General features: G+C 40.9%; 1 protein-coding gene across 1 annotated transcript in view; it reads left to right on the top strand.

Moving 5' to 3' along the window:
• LOC139385592 (glucan (1,4-alpha-), branching enzyme 1b) overlaps positions 1–23,677 on the top strand; it is a 353,162-nt gene that overhangs the window by 314,819 nt on the left and 14,666 nt on the right. The window lies entirely within an intron of this gene.

The raw sequence follows: 23,677 nt of genomic DNA, 5'->3' as shown, positions 1-23,677 counted from the left end.
CTGAACGATGATAAACTCTGATTTCCTCCTCTAAAGGCTTCACCCACTAGACTCAGCTGAATCAGGTGCCCTGGATGGCAGATGAGGCTCTGCTTCAATAGTCCACTGTTGTCTTTTTAAGGGAATGAACATCAAACTGTTCAGTTGTCAATGAACTCGGTGAACTATTGACTCCCAACTTGTTTTTAAATGTTTTCCACATTATTGGTGATGCACAGAAGAGAAGTGACAAAGATGTATGTTAGCATAAGAGACGATCATCATTGTCAGTGTTCACGTGTTTAACCACATCAACTGCTGTGTTGACAACAGACACTAGTTCTAGTCTATGGTTCTGTTAGTTGGGATGTAGTTGGTGGACTGTACCAAGTCTACGGTACTGTTAGATGGGGTGTAGTTGGTGGACTGTACCAAGTATACGGTACTGTTAGATGGGGTGTAGTTGGTGGACTGTACAAAGTCTAAGGTACTGTTAGATGGGGTGTAGTTGGTGGAGTGTACCAAGTCTACAGTACTGTTAGTTGGGGTGTAGTTGGTGGACTGTACCAAGTCTACAGTACTGTTAGTTGGGGTGTAGTTGGTGGACTGTACCAAGTCTACAGTACTGTTAGTTTAGGTGTAGTTGGTGGACTGTACCAAGTCTACAGTACTGTTAGTTGGGGTGTAGTTGGTGGACTGTACCAAGTCTACAGTACTGTTAGTTGGGGTGTAGTTGGTGGACTGTACCAAGTCTACAGTACTGTTAGTTGGGATGTAGTTGGTGGACTGTACCAAGTCTACAGTACTGTTAGTTGGGGTGTAGTTGGTGGACTGTACCAAGTCTACAGTACTGTTAGATGGGGTGTAGTTGGTGGACTGTACCAAGTATACGGTACTGTTAGATGGGGTGTAGTTGGTGGACTGTACCAAGTATACGGTACTGTTAGATGGGGTGTAGTTGGTGGACTGTACCAAGTATACGGTACTGTTAGATGGGGTGTAGTTGGTGGACTGTACCAAGTCTACAGTACTGTTAGTTGGGGTGTAGTTGGTGGACTGTACCAAGTCTACGGTACTGTTAGATGGGGTGTAGTTGGTGGACTGTACCAAGTATACGGTACTGTTAGATGGGGTGTAGTTGGTGGAGTGTACCAAGTCTACAGTACTGTTAGTTGGGGTGTAGTTGGTGGACTGTACCAAGTCTACAGTACTGTTAGTTGGGGTGTAGTTGGTGGACTGTACCAAGTCTACAGTACTGTTAGTTTAGGTGTAGTTGGTGGACTGTACCAAGTCTACGGTACTGTTAGATGGGGTGTAGTTGGTGGACTGTACCAAGTCTACAGTACTGTTAGTTGGGGTGTAGTTGGTGGACTGTACCAAGTCTACAGTACTGTTAGTTGGGGTGTAGTTGGTGGACTGTACCAAGTCTACAGTACTGTTAGTTTAGGCGTAGTTGGTGGACTATACCAACTCTACTCTCCAGTTCTGCTGTGTTGACAACAAAGACTAGTTCTCTGAGCTCTGATATGAATAATTAGCTGCTTCAGATTCTTTTGATGAGCTTTGCATTCATCTCAGGGACCGCTTCCTTTGACAATCTCTCATAAAAAGGAAATGAAGACAAAGGGAAGGAGAGGAGAGGAGAGAAAGAGGGAATACAGCGTACAGAGTGGTGGCATGTGATCAAAAGAGACCCGTTTCCATCAGGATGCATGAATATCTAAGGAACATCTCATTACTAGCTAGGCTGTAATATATTATTATTATTATTATTATTATTAATATATTATCTAAGGCCTAGCTAGGCAGTAATAATATATTATTATTATTATTATTATTATTATTATTAATATATTATCTAAGGCCTGTCTCTTTACTAGCTAGGCAGTAATAATATATTATTATTATATTATCTAAGGCCTCTACTAGCTAGGCAGTAATAATATATTATTATTATTATTATTATTATTATATTATCTAAGGCCTGTCTCTTTACTAGCTAGGCAGTAATAATATATTATTATTATATTATCTAAGGCCTCTACTAGCTAGGCAGTAATAATATAATATTATTATTATTATTATTATATTATCTAAGGCCTCTCTTTACTAGCTAGGCAGTAATAATATATTATTATTATTATTATTATTAATATATTATCTAAGGCCTGTCTCTTTACTAGCTAGGCAGTAATAATATATTATTATTATATTATCTAAGGCCTCTACTAGCTAGGCAGTAATAATATATTATTATTATATTAACTAAGGCCTGTCTCTTTACTAGCTAGGCAGTAATAATATATTATTATTATATTATCTAAGGCCTCTACTAGCTAGGCAGTAATAATATATTATTATTATTATTAATATATTATCTAAGGCCTGTCTCTTTAACAGCTAGGCAGTAATAATATATTATTATTATATTATCTAAGGCCTCTACTAGCTAGGCAGTAATAATATATTATTATTATATTATCTAAGGCATCTCTTTACTAGCTAGGCAGTAATAATATATTATTATTATATTATCTAAGGCGTGTCTCTTTACTAGCTAGGCAGTAATAATATATTATTATTGTATTATCTAAGGCCTGTCTCTTTACCAGCTAGGCAGTAATAATATATTATTATTATATTATCTAAGGCCTCTACTAGCTAGGCAGTAATAATATATTATTATTATATTATCTAAGGCGTGTCTCTTTACTAGCTAGGCAGTAATAATATATTATTATTGTATTATCTAAGGCCTGTCTCTTTACCAGCTAGGCAGTAATAATATATTATTATTATATTATCTAAGGCCTCTACTAGCTAGGCAGTAATAATATATTATTATTATATTATCTAAGGCCTGTCTCTTTACCAGCTAGGCAGTAATAATATATTATTATTATATTATCTAAGGCCTGTCTCTTTACCAGCTAGGCAGTAATAATATATTATTATTATATTATCTAAGGCCTCTACTAGCTAGGCAGTAATAATATATTATTATTATATTATCTAAGGCCTGTCTCTTTACCAGCTAGGCAGTAATAATATATTATTATTATATTATCTAAGGCCTCTACTAGCTAGGCAGTAATAATATATTATTATTATATTATCTAAGGCCTGTCTCTTTACCAGCTAGGCAGTAATAATATATTATTATTATATTATCTAAGGCCTGTCTCTTTACCAGCTAGGCAGTAATAATACATTATTATTATATTAACTAAGGCCTGTCTCTTTACCAGCTAGGCAGTAATAATATATTATTATTATATTATCTAAGGCCTGTCTCTTTACCAGCTAGGCAGTAATAATATATTATTATTATATTATCTAAGGCCTCTACTAGCTAGGCAGTAATAATATATTATTATTATATTATCTAAGGCCTGTCTATTTACCAGCTAGGCAGTAATAATATATTATTATTATATTATCTAAGGCCTGTCTCTTTACCAGCTAGGCAGTAATAATATATTATTATTATATTATCTAAGGCCTCTACTAGCTAGGCAGTAATAATATATTATTATTATATTATCTAAGGCCTGTCTCTTTACCAGCTAGGCAGTAATAATATATTATTATTATTATATTAACTAAGCCCTGTCTCTTTACCAGCTAGGCAGTAATAATATATTATTATTATATTATCTAAGGCCTGTCTCTTTACCAGCTAGGCAGTAATAATATATTATTATTATATTATCTAAGCCCTGTCTCTTTACCAGCTAGGCAGTAATAATATATTATTATTATATTATCTAAGGCCTGTCTCTTTACCAGCTAGGCAGTAATAATATATTATTATTATATTAACTAAGGCCTGTCTCTTTACCAGCTAGGCAGTAATAATATATTATTATTATATTATCTAAGGCCTGTCTCTTTACCAGCTAGGCAGTAATAGTAATAATACATAGTTCTCTCTGTATTGGTATTGATCTTTATTAGCAAATAACTTTATAATAACTGTCTTCAAAGTAATGACTCGGGACGTCGGGTTGTGAAATGGAAGCTTCTTTTAGTAATAATACTTGTTCACTTTACATTTAACAACTTTAGATTCTACAAAACAATAAAAGAAAGTTGCTAGTGTACATAACTTGATCGTTCTCCTTATTTTCTGCTACCTGTCACAATTCATTCTGGTACTTGCAGTCAATAGCGTAATCCAATACTAACCAATACAACAGAAATATGTACAGTGGGGCAAAAAAGTATTTAGTCAGCCACCAATTGTGCAAGTTCTCCCACTTAAAATGATGAGAGATTCCTGTAATTTTCATCATAGGTACACTTCAACTATGACAGACAAAATGAGAAAAAAAATCACATTGTAGGATTTTTAACGAATTTATTTGCAAAATATGGTGGAAAATAAGTATTTGGTCACCTACAAACAAGCAAGATTTCTGGCTCTCACAGACCTGTAACTTCTTCTTTAAGAGGCTCCTCTGTCCTCCACTCGTTACCTGTATTAATGGCACCTGTTTGAACTTGTTATCAGTATAAAAGACACCTGTCCACAACCTCAAACAGTCACACTCCAAACTCCGCTATGGCCAAGAACAAAGAGCTGTCAAAGGACACCAGAAACAAAATTGTAGACCTGCACCAGGCTGGGAAGACTGAATCTGCAATAGGTAAGCAGCTTTGTTTGAAGAAATCAACTGTGGGAGCAATTATTAGGAAATGGAAGACATACAAGACCACTGATAATCTCCCTCGATCTGGGGTTCCACGCAAGATCTCACCCCGTGGGGTCAAAATGATCACAAGAACGGTGAGCAAAAATCCCAGAACCACACGGAGGGACCTAGTGAATGACCTGCAGAGAGCTGGGACCAAAGTAACAAAGCCTACCATCAGTAACACACTACGCCGCCAGGGACTCAAATCCTGCAGTGCCAGACGTGTCCCCCTGCTTAAGCCAGTACATGTCCAGGCCCGTCTGAAGTTTGCTAGAGAGCATTTGGATGATCCAGAAGAAGATTGGGAGAATGTCATATGGTCAGATGAAACCAAAATATAACTTTTTGGTAAAAACTCAACTCGTCATGTTTGGAGGACAAAGAATACTGAGTTGCATCCAAAGAACACCATACCTACTGTGAAGCATGGGGGTGGAAACATCATGCTTTGGGGCTGTTTTTCTGCAAAGGGACCAGGACGACTGATCTGTGTAAAGGAAAGAATGAATGGGGCCATGTATCGTGAGATTTTGAGTGAAAACCTCCTTCCATCAGCAATGGCATTGAAGATGAAACGTGGCTGGGTCTTTCAGAATGACAATGATCCCAAACACACCGCCCGGGCAACGAAGGAGTGGCTTCGTAAGCCAGTCTCCAGATCTCAACCCCATAGAAAATCTTTGGAGGGAGTTGAAAGTCCGTGTTGCCCAGCAACAGCCCCAAAACATCACTGCTCTAGAGGAGATCTGCATGGTGGAATGGGCCAAAATACCAGCAACAGTGTGTGAAAACCTTGTGAACATTTACAGAAAACGTTTGACCTCTGTCATTGCCAACAATATATAACAAAGTATTGAGATAAACTTTTGTTATTAACCAAATACTTATTTTCCACCATCATTTGCAAATAAATTCATTAAAAGTCCTAGAATGTGATTTTCTGGATTTTTTTTCTCATTTTGTCTGTCATAGTTGAAGTGTACCTATGATGAAAATTTCAGGCCTCTCTCATCTTTTTAAGTAGGGGAGAACTTGCACAATTGGTGGCTGACTAAATACTTTTTTGCCCCACTGTATGTAGTTCTCTCAATCGCCATCACATGAATTCTAATACAATTACAAATGTAAATAACTGTAAAGAAAATATAAAGCTCAATAAATTAACTGTAAACATTAACTCTGTAACCCATTAAAAGTTACCCCGTGTTCATCTAAATCTCTAAGCAGCATATCAACTGAATAGGTCTCCTGAACACAGTCCTTGAAGCAGTACGATCTGAACATGACCTAACTAGGCCATCTCGACTTGGAAACAGTTCCTCAATCTTTCCTAGTCTCCTAGGTTTGTCTGGGTGTGTTATCTTCTCCGATGAGTACAACGTCAACCCACTCTCAGTGGGGTGGGCTGTGGTGTGTCACAGCGGTGTGCTGACTTTGCGCTGTCTCTTCGCCAACTGTTCCAGAAGCTGGTCACACGTTTCTGCCTGTACTTCCATCTGCGTGTCATTTCCTCCTTGTTTAGCTTTGGGTGCCGAGTGTCAGCTGGAAATGGCTTGGGTGGCAAAGAGGTTAGTCTTTTACCCACCAGGAAGTGTTCTGGGGTCAGGGGTTGTAGTTCATCTACTTCATTGTGCACAAAAGTCAGAGGCCTAGAATTTAGGATAACTTCAACCTCTGTCAGGACTGTGCACATCTCTTCAAAGTTGAGGGAAGTTTTCCCAAGAACCTTTCTCAGGCATATTTTCACTGACCTGATGAGTCTTTCTCAGAATCTGCCCAATCAGGCTGCTCGCGCGGCAATTAACCTCCGCCCGTTTCTGAGAAGAACGCCAAGAGTTGTGGCTCTTCGATTGCCTTCCACAGCTCTTTCAAGTCCTGATCAGCTCTCTTGAACGTTTCTGCATTGTCTGGTTTAGATTACCTTGCATAATCCTCTCCTTGAGATGAATCTTTTCAGAACTAACAGGATGTTTTTTATTTCACCGTTATTTAACCAGGTAGGCTAGTTGAGAACAAGTTCTCATTTACAACTGCGACCTGGCCAAGATATAGCAAAGCAGTTCAACACATTCAACAACACAGAGTTACACATGGAGTAAAACAAACATACAGTCAATAATACAGTATAAACAATGTACAGATAGCTTATGTGAAGGGCTCGGCGAATGTGGTTGCTGACGCTCTACAACTGCGACCTGGCCAAGATATAGCAAAGCAGTTCAACACATTCAACAACACAGAGTTACACAGCGAGTAAACAAGCCAATAACACAATAAACAAGTCAATGACACAGTAGAAGAAAGAAAGTCTATATACAGTGTGTGCAAAAGGCATGAGGAGGTAGGCAATAAATAGGCCATAGGAGTGAATAATTACAATTTAGCAGATTAACACTGGAGTGACAAATGAGCAGATGATGATGTGCAAGTAGAGATACTGGTGTGCAAAAGAGCAGCAAAGTAAATAAAATAAAAACAGTATGGGGATGAGGTAGGTAGATTGGGTGGGCTATTTACAGATGGACTATGTACAGCTGCAGCGATCGGTTAGCTGCTCAAATAGCTGATGTTTGAAGTTGGTGAGGGAAATAAAAGTCTCCAACTTCAGCGATTTTTGCAATTCGTTCCAGTCACTGGAAGCAGAGAACTGGAAGAAATGTCTCTGTTGACTGATCTGAGACCAGTTTCAAATGCACTGCTACTGGTTACAGCACAAGTGAACAGTGCAACATATGACTTCTTCACAGAATCATTTTCTTTCTTGCAAAATCCACACCTGTGACTTCGAATAGTGGGGATTCAGTTATTCTGTCTTTTGGTAAAGGCGCGGACCTGCTGTCCGGCCCTTGCCTTGAATCGCTTGCACCCTATACATCCTATCACTGTGCTCTTGACTAGCTGCCTAGCATGCAATATCCAGTATCGTTCTCTGATTTGTACTAGAGTGACTCTTGCTCCAGAATGCATCCCTTTCTCATGGTGGTACTGTATCAGTATTTCTCCATATCTGTACTTGTTGGGCAGAACCCATAGGTGCTGCTCTCTGAATGTGAAGTTGGACTGTTGCTGTCTTCCTCCTACACGGAGTAGTTCGTGTTCGTCCAGGAACGGTTTCAGTTCTCTGATTTTTACAGTCATTGTTTAGTCTTTTTCCTGCCTTCAGTAGTTTGATCACCTGACTGAAACTCTGTTTCCTGACTGAAACTCTGCCTTTCAAGCTCCAACATGGGTTCAGTGTTGTCTGTGCTGTTTGCTGTGAGCTGTACAGTAACCTGGCAACTGGACTTGAGTTCTGTTTTTACCCCTTCTGGAACCTTGTTATCATCAGTCATTAAAAGTTACAACACCCACTGTTAGTGTTGGAAACTGTGATTGGTATCGAGCCGTTTTCCACTGACATTTCTACTGACCGTATTGACATTGCGATGGTCCCATGTTACTCATCCTGTAGTGCGTTTTATCGTGAGAAAAATGGACTTCGATTGTGTTAATCGTGTTAGTTACTTAGTTGCTGAAACATGTGTTTTTAACCCCAAAAACATGGACAATATAATACAATACTTGCTTTTTTGGTCCATAGAATGTTTTGCTGTCCCAGTAGTACCCAGCCTAACACACAACACACGTCACGAGCTGGGAGCAGCATAGTTGAGAGGTAACGCCCATTGCTCAAGGGCACAACAGCGGTAGGTAGCATATGGGATATTGAAGCCGGTAACCCTCCTGCTGCTGCCTCACAGGATTTTAATCGGCAACCCTCCGGTTACCGGCCGGTTTCTCTAACGTCGAGGTTACTGCTGCCCGCTGACAAGCCAGAACCTTTTTTTCTGATATCTGATGCTTATTTTAGTCTTCAATCATTCAACGATCTGAGACGTGTTGCTACTGTTAGATGCTGAGGGAGTACAAGATGATTCTATGGACAATATTAGAGTTTATCTCTACTGTATATGCATTCCTAATGGTACCCTTGTCCTTCTATAGACACTTAGGACTCTGGTCTAAAGTAGTGAACTTTAAAGGGAGTATGGTGCCATTAGGGACACATGAGGACAGATACCCCACTCTGTAGTCTAGTTGGACTGACAGGAGACAGATGTCCTATTCTGTAGTCTAGTTGGACTGACAGGAGACAGATGTCCTATTCTGTAGTCTAGTTGGACTGACAGGAGACAGACGTCCCACTCTGTAGTCTAGTTGGACTGACAGGAGACAGACGTCCCACTCTGTAGTCTAGTTGGACTGACAGGAGACAGACGTCCCACTCTGTAGTGTAGTTGGACTGACAGGAGACAGACGTCCCACTCTGTAGTCTAGTTGGACTGACAGGAGACAGACGTCCCATTCTATAGTCTAGTTGGACTGACAGGAGACAGACGTCCCACTCTGTAGTCTAGTTGGACTGAGAGGAGACAGACGTCCCACTCTGTAGTCTAGTTGGACTGACAGGAGACAGACGTCCCACTCTGTAGTCTAGTTGGACTGAGAGGAGACAGACGTCCCACTCTGTAGTCTAGTTGGACTGAGAGGAGACAGACGTCCCACTCTGTAGTCTAGTTGGACTGACAGGAGACAGACGTCCCACTCTGTAGTCTAGTTGGACTGAGAGGAGACAGACGTCCCACTCTGTAGTCTAGTTGGACTGAGAGGAGACAGACGTCCCACTCTGTAGTCTAGTTGGACTGACAGGAGACAGATGTCCCACTCTGTAGTGTAGTTGGACTGACAGGAGACAGACGTCCCACTCTGTAGTCTAGTTGGCCTGACAGGAGACAGATGTCCCACTCTGTAGTCTAGTTGGACTGACATGAGACAGATGTCCCACTCTGTAGTCTAGTTGGACTGACAGGAGACAGACGTCCCACTCTGTAGTCTAGTTGGACTGACAGGAGACAGACGTCCCACTCTGTAGTCTAGTTGGACTGACAGGAAACACATACCCCACTCTAGTTCATGTTGGGCTCCTTGACGATCCACAGTAGAGAGCCTGGAGGTTCTTGGGTTGTTGTGAACCTCCTCATAAAACCTTTATCTGTCCGTATGTCTGTCTGAACATCGATCTGATTTAGTTAAATAGCTTGAAGGCACGAGGCTCCTCTTGAAGAGCCCAGAAAAACATGTGAAAGTTAGAGGCAGCAGAGAACATATCAAAGGAAAGAAAAGGCTGTAACTGCTACAGAGTAGAACACATCTCCTAAAGACATGACCAGCATTTCAATTAGTAACACAACGTCCAACATGGCAACCTATTCCCTTTATAGTGCACTACTTTTAACCACGACCCATAGGGTTCTGGTCAGAAGTAGTGTACTACGTAGGGATGCACCCTTAAACTTTTCCACATTTTATGTATGATTCATTCTGCAGGCGTAGACTAGAATTCCATATATGCCTCCCATTTAGTTTTCTCTGATGTGGAGTATCTTCTGAAAAACAGGAGGCGATTTTGAGAAGTGTTCACTCATCTTGTTTACTTTAGGGTTGCATCCCAACATAGTGCACTACTTTTGATGGACTTTGGGCAAAAAAAATGTGCACTTTGAGGGAAAAGGGGGCCATTTGGGACTGATAATCCCAGTCTGTAATCCAATTATGTTTCAAGCTGACCACCTTTCCCTGTTCCCAAGGTAACCTGCCACAATTACTATCACCCTGTAGCGCTCACATCTGAAATGATGAAGTGCTTTGAAAGGCTGGTCATGACACATCAACACCCTAGATCCACTCAATTGCCTCCAACAGATCCACAGACGATGCTATTTCAATTGCACTTTACACTGTCCTCTCCCACCTCGACACCATAGTCCCTTTCAAGCTCATCACCAAACAACTGAATCCTGGACTTCCTGATGCATCGGCCACGCTGAACCTCAACACAGGGGGCCTCTCGGGTGTGTGCTTTAGTCCCCTCCTGTGTACTCCCTGTTCACCCACGACTGCATCGTCACGCACAACGTCAACACCATCACCATCATTACGCTTGCTGATGACACAACGGTGGTAGGACTGATCACCGGCGGCGATGAGTCAATTTACAGGGATGAGGTCAGTGACTTAGCAGTGTGGTACCCTGCTTCACGGTGGGAACTACACATGCAGAGATCATCCGTTCACCTACAGTACTCTGCATATCACAAAACACAGCGGTTGGAACCAAATATCTTGGACTCATCAGACCAAAGGACAGATTTCCGCTGGTCAAATGTCCATCGATTGTGTTTCTGGCCTCAAGTAAGTCTCTTCTTCTCTTCTTATTGGTCTCCTTTAGTAGTGGTTTCTTTGCAGCACCTCGACCATGAAGACCTGATTCACGCAGTCTCCTCTGAACAGTTGATGTTGAGATGTGTCTGTTACTTGAACTCTGTGAAGCATTTATTTGGACTGCAATTTCTGAGGCTAGTAACTCTAATGAACGTATCCTCTGCAGCAGAGGTAACTCTGGGTCTTCCTTTCCTGTGGTGGTCCTCATGAGAGCCAGTTTCCTCAGCGCTTGATGGTTTTTGCGACTGCACCTGAAGGAACTTTCAAAGTTCTTGACATTTTCCGGATTGACTGACCTTCATGTCTTACAGTAATGATGGACTGTCATTTCTCTTTGCTTATTTGAGATGTTCTTGCCATAATATGGACTTGGTCTTTTAACAAATAGGACTATCTTCTGTGTTCCACCACTACCTTGTCACAACATAACTGAGTGGCTCAAATGCATTAAGAAGGAAAGAAATTCCACAAATGAACTTTTAACAACGCGCACCTGATAATTGAAATGGATTCCAGGTGACTACCTCATGAAGCTGGTTAAGAGAATGTGTGCAAAGCTGTCATCAAGGCAAAGGGTGGCTACTTTGAAGAATCTCAAATATAAAATATATTTCTATGTGTTTTACACTTTGTTGGTTACTACATGACTCCATATGTGTTATTTCATAGTGTTGATGTCTTCACTATTATTCTACAATGTAGAAATGTGTACAAATAAAGAAAAACCCTGGAATAAGTAGATGTGTCCAAACTTTTGACTGGTTCTGTATATATATACATAGTACCTCTGCACATTGATCTGGTACTGGTACTCCCTGTATATAGCTCCACATTGATCTGGTACTGGTACTCCCTGTATATAGCTCCACATTGATCTGGTACTGGTACTCCCTGTATATAGCTCCACATTGATCTGGTACTGGTACTCCCTGTATATAGCTCCACATTGCTCTGGTACTGGTACTCCCTGTATATAGCTCCACATTGATCTGGTACTGGTACTCCCTGTATATAGCTCCACATTGATCTGGTACTGGTACTCCCTGTATATAGCTCCACATTGACCTGGTACTGGTACTCCCTGTATATAGCTCCACATTGATCTGGTACTGGTACTCCCTGTATATAGCTCCACATTGATCTGGTACTGGTACTCCCTGTATATAGCTCCACATTGATCTGGTACTGGTACTCCCTGTATATAGCTCCACATTGACCTGGTACTGGTACTCCCTGTATATAGCTCCACATTGATCTGGTACTGGTACTCCCTGTATATAGCTCCACATTGATCTGGTACTGGTACTCCCTGTATATAGCTCCACATTGATCTGGTACTGGTACTCCCTGTATATAGCTCCACATTGATCTGGTACTGGTACTCCCTGTATATAGCTCCACATTGACCTGGTACTGGTACTCCCTGTATATAGCTCCACATTGATCTGGTACTGGTACTCCCTGTATATAGCTCCACATTGATCTGGTACTGGTACTCCCTGTATATAGCTCCACATTGATCTGGTACTGGTACTCCCTGTATATAGCTCCACATTGATCTGGTACTGGTACTCCCTGTATATAGCTCCACATTGATCTGGTACTGGTACTCCCTGTATATAGCTCCACATTGATCTGGTACTGGTACTCCCTTTATATAACTCCACATTGATCTGGTACTGGTACTCCCTGTATATAACTCCACATTGATCTGGTACTGGTACTCCCTGTATATAACTCCACATTGATCTGGTACTGGTACTCCCTGTATATAGCTCCACAGTGATCTGGTACTGGTACTCCCTGTATATAGCTCCACATTGATCTGGTACTGGTACTCCCTGTATATAGCTCCACATTGATCTGGTACTGGTACTCCCTGTATATAGCTCCACAGTGATCTGGTACTGGTACTCCCTGTATATAGCTCCACATTGATCTGGTACTGGTACTCCCTGTATATAGCTACACATTGATCTGGTACTTCCTATATATAGCTCCACAGTGATCTGGTACTGGTACTCCCTGTATATAGCTCCACATTGATCTGGTACTGGTACTCCCTGTATATAGCTACACATTGATCTGGTACTTCCTATATATAGCTCCACATTGATCTGGTACTGGTACTCCCTGTATATAGCTCCACATTGATCTGGTACTGGTACTCCCTGTATATAGCTCCACATTGATCTGGTACTGGTACTCCCTGTATATAACTCCACATTGATCTGGTACTGGTACTCCCTGTATATAGCTCCACATTGATCTGGTACTGGTACTCCCTGTATATAGCTCCACATTGATCTGGTACTGGTACTCCCTGTATATAGCTCCACATTGATCTGGTACTGGTACTCCCTGTATATAGCTCCACATTGATCTGGTACTGGTACTCCCTGTATATAGCTCCACATTGATCTGGTACTCCCTGTATATAGCTCCACATTGATCTGGTACTGGTACTCCCTGTATATAGCTCCACATTGATCTGGTACTGGTACTCCCTGTATATAGCTCCACATTGATCTGGTACTGGTACTCCCTGTATATAGCTCCACATTGATCTGGTACTGGTACTCCCTGTATATAGCTCCACATTGATCTGGTACTGGTACTCCCTGTATATAGCTCCACATTGATCTGGTACTGGTACTTCCTGTATATAGCTCCACATTGATCTGGTACTGGTACTCCCTGTATATAGCTCCACATTGATCTGGTACTGGTACTCCCTGTATATAGCTCCACATTGATCTGGTACTGGTACTCCCTGTATATAGCTCCACATTGATCTGGTACTGGTACTCCCTGTATATAGCTCCACATTGATCTGGTACTCCCTGTATATAGCTCCACATTGATCTGGTACTGGTACTCCCTGTATATAGCTCCACATTGATCTGGTACTGGTACTCCCTGTATATAGCTCCACATTGATCTGGTACTGGTACTCCCTGTATATAGCTCCACATTGATCTGGTACTGGTACTCCCTGTATATAGCTCCACATTGATCTGGTACTGGTACTCCCTGTATATAGCTCCACATTGATCTGGTACTGGTACTTCCTGTATATAGCTCCACATTGATCTGGTACTGGTACTCCCTGTATATAGCTCCACATTGATCTGGTACTGGTACTCCCTGTATATAGCTCCACATTGATCTGGTACTGGTACTCCCTGTATATAGCTCCACATTGATCTGGTACTGGTACTCCCTGTATATAGCTCCACATTGATCTGGTACTGGTACTCCCTGTATATAGCTCCACATTGATCTGGTACTGGTACTCCCTGTATATAGCTCCACATTGATCTGGTACTGGTACTCCCTGTATATAGCTCCACATTGATCTGGTACTGGTACTCCCTGTATATAGTCTCCACATTGATCTGGTACTCCCTGTATATAGCTCCACATTGATCTGGTACTTCCTGTATATAGCTCCACATTGATCTGGTACTCCCTGTATATAGCTCCACATTGATCTGGTACTGGTACTCCCTGTATATAGCTCCACATTGACCTGGTACTGGTACTCCCTGTATATAGCTCCACATTGATCTGGTACTTCCTGTATATAGCTCCACATTGATCTGGTACTCCCTGTATATAGCTCCACATTGATCTGGTACTGGTACTCCCTGTATATAGCTCCACATTGATCTGGTACTGGTACTCCCTGTATATAGCTCCACATTGATCTGGTACTTCCTGTATATAGCTCCACATTGATCTGGTACTCCCTGTATATAGCTCCACATTGATCTGGTACTGGTACTCCCTGTATATAGCTCCACATTGATCTGGTACTGGTACTCCCTGTATATAGCTCCACATTGATCTGGTACTGGTACTTCCTGTATATATCTCCACATTGATCTGGTACTGGTACTCCCTGTATATAGCTCCACATTGATCTGGTACTGGTACTCCCTGTATATAGCTCCACATTGATCTGGTACTGGTACTCCCTGTATATAGCTCCACATTGATCTGGTACTGGTACTCCCTGTATATAGCTACACATTGATCTGGTACTTCCTGTATATAGCTCCACATTGATCTGGTACTCCCTGTATATAGCTCCACATTGATCTGGTACTCCCTGTATATAGCTACACATTGATCTGGTACTTCCTGTATATAGCTCCACATTGATCTGGTACTCCCTGTATATAGCTACACATTGATCTGGTACTTCCTGTATACAGCTCCACATGGATGTCAACATCAATACTTTATGTCATCGTCACCAATCAACTGCATTAGTTTAAAAAACGACTTTGACTACCACCACTGATTTCTGTATGCTAGCTGAGCTACCAGCTTATACGAACAGGAGTTAGCATTTAGCAGTCACTTCTTCTAAACTTGGAAAGGGACAATTTGTAAATGTTATGCAGCGAAAACGGCTAAATAAATCCAAATCGGACTTCATTGTGGGCCTGTTCGGTGGTGTAGTGCGGGAGCGCCGAAAATGTTTAAAAGAGTCATAATTTCCTCAAAGTTTGTGCCTACGGATGTAGCATATTAAATAGCCTATCATTATAGAATATCCATAAAAATCCATCCTCCAATTGCAACGTCTGCCTATATGCCCACACATCTTGTCTCAAGAAAATGTTCTATTTTTTAATACCCTTCAAACACCAAGTTAGGCCGATACATACTTTTAAAATAGGCCATCATCACTGTCAATCGTGAGTGGTAATTATTCCCATTTTACCGCTGACGTCAATCATCCGATTGATCGCGATCAGTTTCACGGGAATATGCATTTAGATCTTATTGAATGACTGTTTTGAGAGCAGATGGTGTTAACTAACTATTTGCCTTTCGTGTATTTTAAGCATATATCCTGCCTAGTGGCTCTGTTGAGTTTCAACTCATGATCATTTTTTTTTTACGGGACTTTATTCAGCATCAGCTAACCATCCTAAAAGCTCATTGGAAAGGAGGTGTTATTCAGCATCAGCTAACCATTCTAAAAGCTCATTGGAAAGGAGGTGTTATTCAGCATCAGCTAACCATCCTAAAAGCTCATTGGAAAGGAGGTGTTATTCAGCATCAGCTAACCATCCTAAAAGCTCATTAGAAAGGAGGTGTTATTCAGCATCAGCTAACCATCCTAAAAGCTCATTAGAAAGGAGGTGTTATTCAGCGTCAGCTAACCATCCTAAAAGCTCATTAGAAAGGAGGTGTTATTCAGCATCAGCTAACCATCCTAAAAGCTCATTAGAAAGGAGGTGTTATTCAGCATCAGCTAACCATCCTAAAAGCTCATTAGAAAGGAGGTGTTATTCAGCATCAGCTAACCATCCTAAAAGCTCATTGGAAAGGAGGTGTTATTCAGCATCAGCTAACCATCCTAAAAGCTCATTGGAAAGGAGGTGTTATTCAGCATCAGCTAACCATCCTAAAAGCTCATTAGAAAGGAGGTGTTATTCAGCATCAGCTAACCATCCTAAAAGCTCATTAGAAAGGAGGTGTTATTCAGCATCAGCTAACCATCCTAAAAGCTCATTGGAAAGGAGGTGTTATTCAGCATCAGCTAACCATCCTAAAAGCTCATTGGAAAGGAGGTGTTATTCAGCATCAGCTAACCATTCTAAAAGCTCATTGGAAAGGAGGTGTTATTCAGCATCAGCTAACCATCCTAAAAGCTCATTGGAAAGGAGGTGTTATTCAGCATCAGCTAACCATCCTAAAAGCTCATTGGAAAGGAGGTGTTATTCAGCATTAGCTAACCATCCTAAAAGTTCATTAGAAAGGTGTTTTTCAGCATCAGCTAACCATCCTAAAAGCTCATTGGAAAGGAGGTGTTATTCAGCATCAGTTAACCATTCTAAAAGCTCATTGGAAAGGAGGTGTTATTCAGCATCAGCTAACCATCCTAAAAGCTCATTAGAAAGGAGGTGTTATTCAGCATTAGCTAACCATCCTAAAAGCTCATTAGAAAGGAGGTGTTATTCAGCATCAGTTAACCATCCTAAAAGCTCATTGGAAAGGAGGTGTTATTGGTGTAACAGCTAACCATCCTAAAAGCTCATTAGAAAGGAGGTGTTATTCAGCATCAGTTAACCATCCTAAAAGCTCATTGGAAAGGAGGTGTTATTGGTGTAACAGCTAACCATCCTAAAAGCTCATTGGAAAGGAGGTGTTATTGGTGTAACAGCTAACCATCCTAAAAGCTCATTGGAAAGGAGGTGTTATTCAGCATCAGTTAACCATCCTAAAAGCTCATTGGAAAGGAGGTGTTATTGGTGTAACAGCTAACCATCCTAAAAGCTCATTGGAAAGGAGGTGTTATTGGTGTAACAGCTAACCATCCTAAAAGCTCATTGGAAAGGAGGTGTTATTGGTGTAACAGCTAACCATCCTAAAAGCTCATTGGAAAGGAGGTGTTATTGGTGTAACAGTTAACCATCCTAAAAGCTCATTGGAAAGGAGGTGTTATTCAGCATCAGCTAACCATCCTAAAAGCTCATTGGAAAGGAGGTGTTATTCAGCATCAGCTAACCATCCTAAAAGCTCATTGGAAAGGAGGTGTTATTGGTGTAACAGTTAACCATCCTAAAAGCTCATTGGAAATGAGGTGTTATTCAGCATCAGCTAACCATCCTAAAAGCTCATTGGAAAGGAGGTGTTATTGGTGTAACAGTTAACCATCCTAAAAGCTCATTGGAAATGAGGTGTTATTCAGCATCAGCTAACCATCCTAAAAGCTCATTGGAAAGGAGGTGTTATTCAGCATCAGCTAACCATCCTAAAAGCTCATTGGAAAGGAGGTGTTATTGGTGTAACAGCTAACCATCCTAAAAGCTCATTGGAAAGGAGGTGTTATTCAGCATCAGTTAACCATCCTAAAAGCTCATTGGAAAGGAGGTGTTATTGGTGTAACAGCTAACCATCCTAAAAGCTCATTGGAAAGGAGGTGTTATTGGTGTAACAGCTAACCATCCTAAAAGCTCATTGGAAAGGAGGTGTTATTGGTGTAACAGCTAACCATCCTAAAAGCTCATTGGAAAGGAGGTGTTATTGGTGTAACAGCTAACCATCCTAAAAGCTCATTAGAAAGGAGGTGTTATTGGTGTAACAGCTAACCATCCTAAAAGCTCATTAGAAAGGAGGTGTTATTGGTGTAACAGCTAACCATCCTAAAAGCTCATTAGAAAGGAGGTGTTATTGGTGTAACAGTAGGGTTAAAGGAAAGGAGGTGTTATTGGTGTAACAGTAGGGTTAAAGCCCCTTCTATGGTATTCTGTAATTTGAAATGCAAATGAATCATTATGAGCTCTTGCCAGACATTGATTCTTTAATGTAACATTACTTAAACGAGCCCCGATTGTGAGAAGTGATTATCTTCCATTTATTATAATAATAATAATAATAATAATAATATTAAGTGATGAGTCTGACTGTTTTTAGGCCTAAATGATTGGAGAGACCCTTTTGTGGTGTTGATAGGGCAGTTCCAGGATCAGGCAGTGATGTTAATTAAAGAAGTTGAACCAACTTTGTGGTGTTGATAGGGCAGTTCCAGGATCAGGCAGTGATGTTAATTAAAGAAGTTGAACCAACTTGTGGTGTTGATAGGGCAGTTCCAGGATCAGGCAGTGATGTTAATTAAAGAAGTTGAACCAACTTGTGGTGTTGATAGGGCAGTTCCAGGATCAGGCAGTGATGTTAATTAAAGAAGTTGAACCAACTTTGTGGTGTTGATAGGGCAGTTCCAGGATCAGGCAGTGATGTTAATTAAAGAAGTTGAACCAACTTTGTGGTGTTGATAGGGCAGTTCCAGGATCAGGCAGTGATGTTAATTAAAGAAGCTGAACCAACTTGTGTTGTTGATAGGGCAGTTCCAGGATCAGGCGGTTCTCTGAAGGAGAAGATAAATTATAGTTCTAAGGATCTGCTTGTAAAACCTCTAAAAGCCTAATAAACCTCTGACTACGTGGTATACAGTAGCTATTGTTGTAGGCCTATAGCCTAATGTAAATACAATTTCCATAAAAACGTAATATCATTGCACTGTTTGCGAGGAGAGCTTTAGTTGTGATTAGTACATTGTGTAACTTACACTACCTTGTGTCATAAATAAACTTAGATTTGATTAGCTTGAACACGTGGTTGGTTACAATATACCCTATTACAGAATAACAGTGACGGAGGTGAACTATCCTGAAGACAACAGGTGTAGTAGACTTTACCGGGAAATGCTTACTTACAAGCCCTTAACCAACAATGCAGTTTTAATTTGGTGTAAAGTACGTAAGTAAAAATACTAAATTATAATTGAAGTGAGCTGAAATACGCACAAAAAAAAGCTTATTTCTCTCATATTTTGTGCACAAATTTGTTTACATCCCTGTTAGTGAACATTTCTTCTTTGCCAAGATAATCCATCCACCTGACAGGTGTGGCATATCTAGAACCTGATTAAACAGCACGATCATTACACAGGTGCACCTTGTGCTGCGGGGCAATAAAAAGTCACTCTAAATGCCACCGATGTCTCAAGTTTTGAGGGATCGTGCAATTGGCATGCTAACTGCAGGAATGTCCACCAGAGCTTTTGCCAGATAATGTAATGTTCATTCTACCATAAGCTGCCTCCAACATCGTTTTAAAGAATTTGGTGGTATGTCCAACCGGCCTCAAAACAGCAGCCCAGGACCTCCACATCTGGCTTCTAGGCTGCTATATACACACTATATTTACCTACCTCTAGGCTGCTATATATACACACTACATTTACCTACATCTAGGCTGCTATATATACACACTATATTTACCTACCTCTAGGCTGCTATATATACACACTACATTTACCTACATCTAGGCTGCTATATATACACACTACATTTACCTACATCTAGGCTGCTATATACACACTATATTTACCTACCTCTAGGCTGCTATATATACACTACATGACCAAAAGTATGTGAACTCCTGCTCGGTGAACATCTCATTTCAAAATCATGGGCATTAATATAGAGTTGGTCCCCTCCATTGCTGCAATAACAGCGTCCACTCTTCTGGGAAGGCTTTCCACTAGATGTTGGAACATTGCTGCTATAACAGCCTCCACTCTTCTGGGAAGGCTTTCCACTAGATGTTGGAACATTGCTGCTATAACAGCCTCCACTCTTCTGGGAAGGCTTTCCACTAGATGTTGGAACATTGTTGCTGGGACTTGCTTCCATTCAGCCACAAGAGCATTAGCGGCTCGCAGTCGGAGGCCTGGCTCGCAGTCGGATTTCCAAATCATCCAAAAGGTGTTTGATGGGGTTGAGGTCAGGACTTTGTGCAGGCCAGTCAAGTTCCTCCACATCGATCTCGTCAAATCATTTCTGTATGAACTTCACTTTGGGCACGGGGGCTTTGTCATGCTGAAACAGGAAAGAGCCTTCCCCAAACTGTTGCCACAAAGTTGGAAGCACATAATCATCTAGAATGTCATTGTATGCTGTACCGTTAAGATTCCTCTTCACTGGAACTAATGGGCCTAGCCTGAAACATGAAAAACAGACCCAGACCATTATTCCTTCTCCACCAAACTTTACAGTTGGCCCTATGCATTTGGGCGGGTAGTCTACTATTGGCATCCGCCAAACCCAGATTAATCCGTCGGACTGCCAGATAGTGAAGTGTGATTCATCACTCCAGAAAACAGATTTCCACTGCTCCAGCCAATGCTTTGCACATGGTGATCTTAGTCTTGTGTTCGGCTGCTCGGCCATGGAAACCCATGACGAGCAATTATTGTGCTGATGTTGCTTCCAGAGGCAGTTTGGAACTCGGTAGTGAGGGTTGCAACTGAGGACAGATGATTTTTACGCTCTTCAGCACTCCACAGTCCCGTTCTGTGAACTTGTGTGGCCTACCACTAAGCGGCTGAGCCGTTGTTGCTCCTAGACGTTTCCACTTCACAGTAAAAGCACTTACAGTTGACCGGGGGCATCTAGCAGGGCAGACATTTGACAAACTGACTTGTTGGAAAGGTGGCATCCTATGACGGTGCCACGTTAAAAGTCACTGAGCTCATCAGTAGGGGCCATTCTACTGCCAATGTGTGTCTATGGAGATTGCATGGCTGTGTGTTCGATTTTATACACCTGTCAGCAACGGGTGTGGCTGAAAGAGCGGGTGTGCATATACTTTTGTAAATGTTGTGTAATTATTTGGTTTGTCAATCTATCATTTTTTTATGGAATTTATTGTAATTAAATATAATTTATTTAGATATGTTTTCTAGAAACAGTTTTACCAGCTCTGTGTATTGTCAAATTGAAAAAGGAGAGGGAGGGCAGCTATCTGCACACCAGCAGCACCACTATGCCCCTGGGCCTGTTACAATACATTAATCATGACAGATATGATGAATATCCCCTTTGTTAGATCAGATTTGTTGAATCCAATCCTTCTATCCCCCACAATCTGCATTCCATTGACTAATCCTAACCCTAACTAACCCTCCCTAACTAACCCTAACTTAACCCCCACAATCTGCATTCCATTGACTAATCCTAACCCTAACTAACCCTCCCTAACTAACCCTAACTTAACCCCCACAATCTGCATTCCATTGACTAATCCTAACCCTAACTAACCCTCCCTAACTAACCCTAATTTAACCCCCACAATCTGCATTCCATTGACTAATCCTAACCCTAACTAACCCTCCCTAACTAACCCTAACTTAACCCCCACAATCTGCATTCCATTGACTAATCCTAACCCTAACTAACCCTCCCTAACTAACCCTAACTTAACCCCCACAATCTGCATTCCATTGACTAATCCTAACCCTAACTAACCCTCCCTAACTAACCCTAACTTAACCCCCACAATCTGCATTCCATTGACTAATCCTAACCCTAACTAACCCTCCCTAACTAACCCTAACTTAACCCCCACAATCTGCATTCCATTGACTAATCCTAACCCTAACTAACCCTCCCTAACTAACCCTAATTTAACCCCCACAATCTGCATTCCATTGACTAATCCTAACCCTAACTAACCCTCCCTAACTAACCCTAACTTAACCCCCACAATCTGCATTCCATTGACCTCTTTACTACATCTATAGGATATATTCCACTATCCACTAACTCATACAGTCCAATAGGATATAGGATATATTCCACTAACCCTAACTCATACAGTCCAATAGGATATAGGATATATTCCACTAACCCTAACTCATACAGTCCAATATAATATAGGATATATTCCACTAACCCTAACTCATACAGTCCAATATAATATAGGATATATTCCACTATCCACTAACTCATACAGTCCAATAGGATATAGGATATATTCCACTAACCCTAACTCATACAGTCCCATAGAATATAGGATATATTCCACTATCCACTAACCCTAACTCATACAGTCCAATAGAATATAGGATATATTCCACTAACCCTAACTCATACAGTCCAATAGAATATAGGATATATTCCACTAACCCTAACTCATACAGTCCCATAGAATATAGGATATATTCCACTATCCACTAACCCTAACTCATACAGTCCAATAGAATATAGGATATATTCCACTAACCCTAACTCATACAGTCCAATAGAATATAGGATATATTCCACTATCCACTAACTCATACAGTCCAATAGAATATAGGTTATATTCCAATATCCACTATCCCTAACTCATACAGTCCAATAGAATATAGGATATATTCCACTAACCCTAACTCATACAGTCCCATAGAATATAGGATATATTCCACTAACCCTAACTCATACAGTCCAATATAATATAGGATATATTCCACTAACCCTAACTCATACAGTCCAATAGAATATAGGATATATTCCACTATCCACCTAACTCATACAGTCCAATAGAATATAGGATATATTCCACTAACCCTAACTCATACAGTCCAATAGAATATAGGTTATATTCCACTAACCCTAACTCATACAGTCCAATAGAATATAGGATATATTCCACTAACCCTAACTCATACAGTCCAATAGAATATAGGATATATTCCACTAACCCTAACTCATACAGTCCAATAGAATATAGGATATATTCCACTATCCACTAACCCTAACTCATACAGTCCCATAGAATATAGGATATATTCCACTAACCCTAACTCATACAGTCCAATAGAATATAGGTTATATTCCACTAACCCTAACTCATACAGTCCCATAGAATATAGGTTATATTCCACTAACCCTAACTCATACAGTCCAATAGAATATAGGATATATTCCACTAACCCTAACTCATACAGTCCAATAGAATATAGGATATATTCCACTAACCCTAACTCATACAGTCCAATAGAATATAGGATATATTCCACTAACCCTAACTCATACAGTCCAATAGAATATAGGATATATTCCACTATCCACTAACCTTAACTTTTCTGTAAACACTGTAGTGCACTACTTTTGACCAGGAAAGGGGCTTTGGGCCCATACATGTAGGACTCTTGTCAAAAGGTGTGGCCTATGTAAGGAATAGGGTGCCAGTTTTGATGCACAATCATAGTCACAGCTCTCTTTCTAAGGTACGCCTGCCAGAGGGGGTTTAAAAAAGAAACTGGAATGATCCTTTTCCCTGATTTACAGTCCTAAGGAACCATGTTCAGGAACCATGAACAGGGAGTACAGGAGAGGGCTCAGAACGCACCCTTGTGGGGCCCCAGTGTTGAGGGGTGGAGATGTTGTTAC

The sequence above is a fragment of the Oncorhynchus clarkii genome, chromosome 27 (assembly GCF_045791955.1).
Source record: "Oncorhynchus clarkii lewisi isolate Uvic-CL-2024 chromosome 27, UVic_Ocla_1.0, whole genome shotgun sequence".
Lineage (NCBI taxonomy): Eukaryota > Metazoa > Chordata > Actinopteri > Salmoniformes > Salmonidae > Oncorhynchus > Oncorhynchus clarkii.
The sequence above is the reverse complement of the archived record's forward strand: the minus strand, read 5'-3'. Positions and strand labels throughout refer to the sequence as shown.